Here is an 8,720-nt window from a genome sequence, read left to right as displayed (position 1 = left end):
TCGCCTCGCCCTTTCCCGCACGCTCAGTCCACCAGCGGCCAGCGCCCGGCGGTGCGCAGGGTGACCGCGTGAGGCGCGCACCCTGCCCTGCACTACAGCAGCTGCCTGCAGCCACCAGCCAGCCCTCCCACCGTCTCACGAGGCCACGACTCAACAGAGTACACAGGTACGGTTAACCCCATTCCCCAATTTCTGATTCGGAGTTGCTCTTTCTGATTCAAACCTTATATTAACGAAAATGTTAACGCCCACACATGTAAGCGTTAGTCAACTCGTCCACACGCCTTCATCACCGTCCAGTAACTTCTACACGAATCTTGGCATAAATTAACTGATTTTATATGCCACGTAGGATAACTCGCATGTGTGGTGTGTGGGAGAGGTCGCCCACACATTCGTTTTACCACACGGAGAGGCCGGTGTGTGGGCGTTTAGCAGTTCGTTCACACATCAGTTTTTCAGTCATGTACAAGGGCCGGTGTGTGCGCGTTTGCCATCTCGCCCACACACCCGCCTCCTCTCCCACACCCAAGCTGTCAGTTGTCATGCGTTTTGCAGTGTACATGGCAACTGCCCTAATATGATTGCAAGCAGATGGCAACTCTCTCTTTTTTTATCCGAACATGCCAGTTGACATATGTTTTGCATGGTACATGGCAAACTGCCCTAGCATGCACGTAAGCAGATGGCAACTCTTTCTTTTTAAATGGCAACTGCCCTAGCGTGTTTGTGAGCACATGGCAACTCTCTCTTTTACCCGAACATGTTTTTTGCCATGCCTTTTTTGTAGCGCTACATGGCAACTGCCTAGTGTTAGTAGGTGCCAACTCCTAAAGTTTTGAAATCATGGCAACTGCAGTAGACTAGACCACACATGGCAACAGCTATAGTTGTCCAAAAAATGGCAATCTGAAACTTTGACCTGAGATGGGAACTGCAGTTGAGCAAACATGTCAACTGTAGTTGTCCGACATGGCAACCGTAGTTCAGCGACATGGCAACTGCACTTAAACGAACATGGGCGAGGGTCCGACCCATGGCAACTGCGGGGCGCGCGGTAAAGTGTCACGTGGGGCGTGCGGGACCACGAGGTACGATGCCTGATGTACCGGGCGTGTGGGCGTTATCTATTTCGCCCACACGCACGCGTGTAAGAGGGACCGGGAGGGAAAAAAGGCGTGTGGACGCTAATTGTTTTGCTCACACACAGACGTGTGGGCTGGTCCTCTTAGGCACCACACAGAACATGTGGGCAGATTCCTTAACGCCCACACGTGTGGCAGTTATCGGCATCCTATATTAATTGATTCATCTGATGTTCTTTAATTATGATTGATACTTGATACTGCTCCCTCTGTTCTTAAATATAAGTCTTTTCAGAGATTTTAATATGAATTAGTACATATGGAGCAAAATGAGTGAATCTACACTCTAAACTATGTCTATATACATCCGTATATGGTTCATATTGAAATCTCTAAAAAGACTTATATTTAGAAACAGAGGGAGTAGAATGCAAGGACTGATAGGATGCGAAAAAAAATTGGGTAGAATTGTTGAAGAATTGGTGTGTATAAGTAGGTTTCGTTTATGCAAAACTGAGATTTTATTGACAAAATTAGTGTGCCTGGATGACCATATTGATCTACTTCTATGTGCTATTGGTAAATTAACTGGAATGTTCACATATCATATTTGTTGTAAATATATTTTTCCAGGTGTTCCTACGTCTGCCCTCTCCCTCGTCGCCAATGATGCCGACACCTGCGCGCGCCTCGGCAGCCACCGCACACGCCCTGCTACGCAGAACCAGGTGCTCTCGGCGCCGAGCCCTCCCTGCCTCCTCTCGCTCCGTGATCTCTCACCCGGCTCATCCACTCGTTGCCTCTTCTCTTTTCCCCAAACAACAGATGCTTTGCTGGGGTGAATCGGATCCGGCCAACCACGAGGACCTTCTCTGGAGCGCCGGCAGGGGCGGCTGACCCACATGTACCTTTTCTCCCCGCGAATCGCACGTGTCGTGGCCCCGTAGTGTTCAGAGAAATGGCTTGTTCAGGACACCGCGAGTTGCGAGATTGATTGAGGTTTCGTTCCAGATGTGTGTAACTTGGTATGCAGAGGCCGGGTGTAATGCTTAAACCTTTTAAGTAATAAAGCGCCCTTGATCGAAAAAATGTGTGTAACTGAGGGTGACTCTGTGCGTTGACATGTAGGATCGCGCGGAGAAGGTTGGTGGTGTGAAAGTTGGAGATGACGAGCTCGACGTTGCTATTGTTGGTGGAGGCATGGTGGGCTTGGCTGTTGCTTGTGCACTGTGTAGGTATTGCTGCCTTCGTGTACTTCTCTTCCTTCGATCAATTGTTCATGAGCTCAGGTTCGTGTTACTCTTAAGCTGAGAATTGATCCCGGCATTAGTTTACTAAAAGGAAACTTGGCACCATTGTAATAAAGTTCTCAGGGATTCTCCCTGCCATTTTACTAGTTCAGTGTGAAGTATTGCTAATAATATTGGTAGAATGGTAGTTGCAGGGGAGTTTGGTGGCTGTATGAAAACACCTTGCGTATGAATTTGACAATCCTATGCTTTGATTGTTTCAGATTAGAAGTACCAACTTCTATATACAATCTCGAGTTTCTTATATGCTTATTTATCCTGCATGCAGCCAATATGCCATTGACCAAACATCTGCGAGTTGCAGTCATCGATAGCAATCCTGCATTGAAGTCAAGGAATTATCTGAAAAAGATGGTGTACCTGATTCAAGGGTCAGCACTGTTACTCCTGCAACCATTTCCTTCTTCAGAGGTAAGATTGTAAATATAAAATGGATATGACATTGCATGTTTCATGTCAGAACTATGGATGTGTTTGCATATGTGCCTAGCACTTGTCATTATGCCATATTCATCTAAACTGCATTTCTTGTTGAGTGTAGTGTAGCGATAACCTGGAAATGCCATGGAGTGTACCACCAACTCTGTTGGTCTATGTATGCCCATCATTCTTTTTTCTGTTGCCACCAATTGTGTCTCTTCACAAGTTTGATTAAAATTGTTGCACTACTTTGCATACCGGGGAGTGAAAAATACAGAATGAAGGATGAGCAGGCTGTACCCCTAAGATGTTGGCTAGATCAACGTTGCTCCTTTTGTGTTTGTTTCCCTTCCCTTGTACAGCCCCCCCCCCCCCCCCCCCCCGCCCCCCCCCCCCCCCCCCCCCTCCTGTAAATTATCCTCTTGTATATTTTTCTCCCCTTTTGATAAAGCTTGCTGTCAGGCCTTCCCTACAGTTTCAGTTTTAAAAAAAACTCGAGAACACCCGGTTAGCTACTTCTAGTGTATTTACTACTGATAATATTGTATACATGACATGCATTTTTTTTATGATGTGGCAGATATTGGTGCATGGAAGCATATTCTATAGCAAAGACATGCATTCTTTGGTAAAATGCAGGTGATGACATGCAATTTGTTTCATATGCATGGTGATTTCCTTTTTCCTGCTTGTGCTTGATGACTCTGAAAAAGTTGCTGATGCTTCTTGTAGTAGATTTCGTCATCATGCGCATATCTTAGTGAGTAAAGTTGAATAAACCATTTGAATCAATTGAAATACCAATGAAACATGCAACACATACTTCACACTTTCAAAGTATTCACTCAGATTCGAAATGGAACATAAAAGATAATGTGTTATACCTTATTATACATCTGTTTTACCTGGCCTGTTTCATTTAAATTTTAGATAGAATAGATCACTTGAAGTTTAAGTGTTTAACTATGCTTGAATGGTACATGTTGTCCAGCCAGATGTGCATGCAGTAGCGTGGCTCATTTACCCATGGCCTTGTCCTTATGTCTTTGTTACAATTATAAACAATGAGAGCAACATTTTCTTGTTTGTCGCATTTACACACAGCAAGTGCAGCAGTTTCTTCCATCTTAATTGCTGCACTTGCACACAGCAAGAGCAACAGTTTCTTGCTTTAGATAGCGGGTGTTCAGCATAAGCATTGATTGCAACACATTTTTTCTGGCAGGTGTGGGATTACACCGGACTAGGATACACGAGGTACAGCGCAAGAGTTGTGGGCAAAGAATATCTTGGTTATGTTTGAATGGGAGTTGTTGTAATTGTCTGACACCATTTGTACTGCTTCATTGATACATGATAAACTTTGCTTTGTTTTTGCATTGTGGAGAACAAGGTGCTTTGCAACTCACTTTTGTTACGTTTACAGGTCTGTCTTTTCCAACGAACTTTGGATGATTTTGATTTGCATCTAGATGTTTAGCCTGATGTTTGATTTCGCCTAATACTACCTCACTCCATACCAATGATTTGTTTCCTAGTTTATAAACTTGCTGAATACCAATGGATTTTTTCCCATCGGAATAGTCACCTTAAATTGATACTTCAGATGTTTACTTTATCAGGAGCAAAAGGAAGACCTTGAAAACATGATCTACCCTACCCGATTGGTGTCTCTTGCTTTCCCATCAAAGAGCGGGCACGTAGGAGTAGCAGGAGTGAAGCCACCATCAACTGAGGCAGATTCCATTGGGTATACTTCAGAGGAAGTACACCGTAGTAGTTTGGTTAAGCTTGACCTAAGTGATGGACAGACTTTATATTCGAAGTTGGTGGTAATTTCATATATACGATTCTCCATTCATTCAAACTTTTGTATTTCTTTATTGCCTTTCAACGCTTATTTAAACTGATGGTTACAGGTAGGAGCTGATGGTTCCAAATCCAATGTAAGGCAGGTTGCTGGCATAAAAACAACTGGGTGGAGTTATCCTCAGAGTGCGATTATATGCACAGTGGAGCATACGATAGCGAATGACTGTGCATGGCAGAGGTTTCTCCCTTCTGGTCCGATTGCCCTACTTCCAATAGGTGACAACTTCAGCAATATAGTGTGGACAATGAGCCTAGAGGAGGCATCGCGCCATAAGTCAATGAGCTCTGAAGATTTTGTGATGTCAGTGAACCATGCATTGGATTTTGGTTATGGACCGCATCCCAGCTCTAGTAGTGTTGACCATTACATGGAAAAGTTATTTTCTGGCATTGGACATACTGCAGCGTCTACAAAAGAATGCTTTGAAGTACCACCAAGAGCAATTGGGTTGATCTCTGAGAGAATGGCATTTCGGTTGTCACTGATGCATTCCCATGATTATGTTTCAAAAGGGCTAGCGCTAGTTGGTGATGCTGCTCATACAGTTCACCCCTTGGCGGGCCAAGGTGTCAATTTGGGTTTTGGAGATGCAGCTGCCTTAGCAAAAGTTATTTCTGAGGGAGTTTCTATTGGTGCAGATATCGGAGATGTAAGTACCTATGTTGTTTTATGCAGATGCCACTGTATCCTAGCTTCTACGAGTAACTATTAGATTATATTGAGGAACTGGTTAAGTGCAAGCAAAAGATGTGTAGAGCTGGTCATTCAGCAAGCTCGTGATTTCTTTCTTAATTTGGATGCATTGTTTATCACCATCTTGCATATTGTAGTTAAACAGCACCACGCTTATCATCCACAGCAAACTAACCAAACCTTTCTTGGTTTTTCAGCTATCTTTGCTAAGTTGGTATGAGAATGACCGGAAGACTGCCAATGTTGCGATGGCGGCGGTTCTAGATGGTTTCCAGAAGATGTACTCCGTTGATTTCGGACCCCTGAATGTGCTAAGAGCTGCTGCATTCCATGGGGCCCAGTATATATCGCCGCTGAAAAGGAATATAATCTCTTATGCAATGGGCGACAAACAATCTCCTCTATTCTCATAGGCAGCAGCAGGTCTTAGAAACCTGCTGGCTTTGCGGTACTGTCGTCGAATAGTATGGTGTACTCTGGGCTTGTACCAATGAGTATTTTAAGCTAGTGATGTTTCGCGGAGAAATGTTAAGAGTGCATAAAATTTGACAGGAAAGTAGTAATTCTACCAAATAAAATGAGATCTCCTTCCTGGTGTTGTTAGAATGTTCATTGGATCCAGTTCCACTATCTTTTTTGTTGAGTAGTTTGCTTGCAGTGGAAAGTGCCTTTTTGTTTGTTTGTTTGTTTTCTTATCCTGCGAAGTTGTACAGTACTAGAAAGAAAGAAAATCCATCTAACTAAAGAAAAGAAATGGAGGGAAACCCATTCCCCGCCACTGTCGAAGCAGCCAGCCTCCATGGAGGTCCCGTCCTGCTCCGTCACCCCAAAACCTCCCGTACGTTTCTCCTCACCGCCTTGATGTCTCTTAACATTTTGTTGACAGACTTGATGTATGTATAAGCCGCGTGACTGCGTGGACCGCGTTCCCGATGGATGTGGAGGGCATCCCCGACGATGGCCACAGGCAGTGGGCCTGCCATGATGTGGTCGCCCACGGCAGCGCCATGGTTTGATTTGATTTATCGCTAGGAGAAAATGATCCTCGCGTTCACCCTTTCTTAATACAACATTTCTCTAGTAATTACATGCATGTAAAAATTATTATTTCAAGTCACAGACAATGAAACTAACTGTTATATTTGTTTATCAGTAAATGAACTTGTGTCACATGATGCATATAAAGAATAATTTATTAATTGAAACTATTGTATTACTTTGTTATGACAATTTGGTAATTGTACTACAAAATTAACAGTAAAGTTATTACTAATCACTTGTTTCACAAACTTAATACTTAAATACTGGTTTTAAGCTTAATTAATCACTGTTAGGTTGTTGGTACAAGATGTTAGTAATGTCGAGAAAACCAAAGATTCGATTCAAGATAATGAAGATGAGGAGTGTATATTTTAACATCAACATTGGACGTTGATCATGCAGAAGCTGATTTTTGTTAGAGTTGCCCAAACTATCGCTTGTTGACCTTGAGTACACCGAATATCCTGCTCATGTGATTGATTTAAGGGAACGGTGTTTGAATATTTCAGAAGATAGGAAGGCCAGATTTTATGTCATGATTTGCAGAAAGTGTTCGACATTCCTTGTGTACGAAGACAAATAAATAGACGATGATCAAAACAATTGTTGACTTTTTGAAGAACAATATCATAATGATTGGATATTATGGTCATAGTTTGAAACAGGTTGAGAATTTCTTAGGAGCACACTTAAAGATAGAATCAAGAGAAGCTGAAAAGGCATTATTAAAGGCAACATTTGTTCTATTTGTTCTGTGTCACTTTATAACCGCATCATCAAAACCTGACTACACGAATGTGGTTTATTGGGTAGCTCTTTGTAGGAGTGACTACATAGCTGATTATAATTGGTGTGAGTATGCAATAAACTTTCTTGTTGATGCTATTAGCATCACGAAGTTACAAATGGAGTCAAATAGTCTAGTTATAAAATTTATGGCCATGGTCTGTTTTGGCAAGTTATCTTCTCATCCATAGTATTTGACATGACAAATGCTGCTTCTCTAACTTAATCTTTATGCGGATCTTTTTGATTGGCAATCAAGTTGTCATTGGTCCGAGGACATATAATCCACTTCCTAGGATTACATATTATGATAAAAAGCAGATAAATCATACGATTTCTTGTTTAAAAAATATAGTTAAGGGTGTAACGAATTATGATTCATGCAAGGTATAATCTTTTATTTGGAGTAACTATTTAATTATGTTTGAAATAAATCATTTCATATCTCTTTATTGGTTGTTGTTGAAGGTGTCTTGCAAGACCGGAATTTTTTACTTCAGTTGTAAATTGCATTCAAATAAAGATAAAGGCGAGAATCCAAAATTTAAATGTAGCACAATGGTGAGAGGAAATAGGTTGTTCATGTTTTAAAAAATTATTTGTTGAAGGATACATCAACAGATGTGGAAAAGATTATGAATTATAATGTTAATCAAAAGAGCATGCAATTAGTTTTGTCTTTTAGAGATGCTGAAGTTAACTAATTAAAATATGAATGAATCACAATGATTCAAATAAGTATTCACTTTGTGAGAAAGGAAGTACATGGACCATTAAATGGAAGGAAAAGGTTCAAGCAAAGACATCATGTTGCATTACAGAGAATTTCCAACCATTGCGGCCAATAAGCTGCATTGATTTTGTGTGCGGCCAACAATATGACAAGTGTTGTAGATCGGGGCTTTCCTGGGTTGCTTTAGCAAATGAGTTGTTTGAGGACTAGTTGCACGAGCCTGTCCTTTCTCGCAGTAAACTGTGCCGTAATTAGTTCTTTGTGTGATCTTCTCATAAGGTGGTCTTGAACATGACGATGTTGGGCGTTCGGATCCATGTTTTTTTTGAGGGAAACAAAATATTAAGGGGTTCATCTGATTTATGTTGCAAGTGTGAATTCATGATTTGAAGACGGTTGGTGAGTGGTAGTTGCATTTGTTTGGTCAACAACATCTTTCATGTCTAAAATACATTTATCGTCTTTGACGTCTGCATAACAAATATGCGTAGAACCAAGTTTGTCCAAACCTTGCACAAGAATATCATAAGATTCTGCATTACTATCACCGAGTGTAATTACCTCAAGGGCCTTCACATAAAGTGTATGATGAGGGAATGTATTGTGTGCATGCAAATCATGATCCTTTCGATACATTACTAGATCGGCAGGAATGTCCACATTTTCATTATATGAGTTTATGGTATGTCTCAAATATCCAAACAAGTCATGACCTGAAAGTAGAATATATGTATATAGTCAATCTTTGTAATGTTACTAAATTAATATATGCACAAAGA

General features: G+C 41.5%; 1 pseudogene; it reads left to right on the top strand.

The window, feature by feature from the left end:
• Positions 1-2,112: 2,112 nt before the first annotated feature.
• LOC125554947 lies at positions 2,113-6,397 on the top strand (annotated as a pseudogene).
• The last annotated feature ends 2,323 nt before the right edge of the window (positions 6,398-8,720 follow it).

This window comes from Triticum urartu, chromosome 4 (assembly GCF_003073215.2).
Source record: "Triticum urartu cultivar G1812 chromosome 4, Tu2.1, whole genome shotgun sequence".
NCBI classification, from domain to species: domain Eukaryota; kingdom Viridiplantae; phylum Streptophyta; class Magnoliopsida; order Poales; family Poaceae; genus Triticum; species Triticum urartu.
The sequence above is the reverse complement of the archived record's forward strand: the minus strand, read 5'-3'. Positions and strand labels throughout refer to the sequence as shown.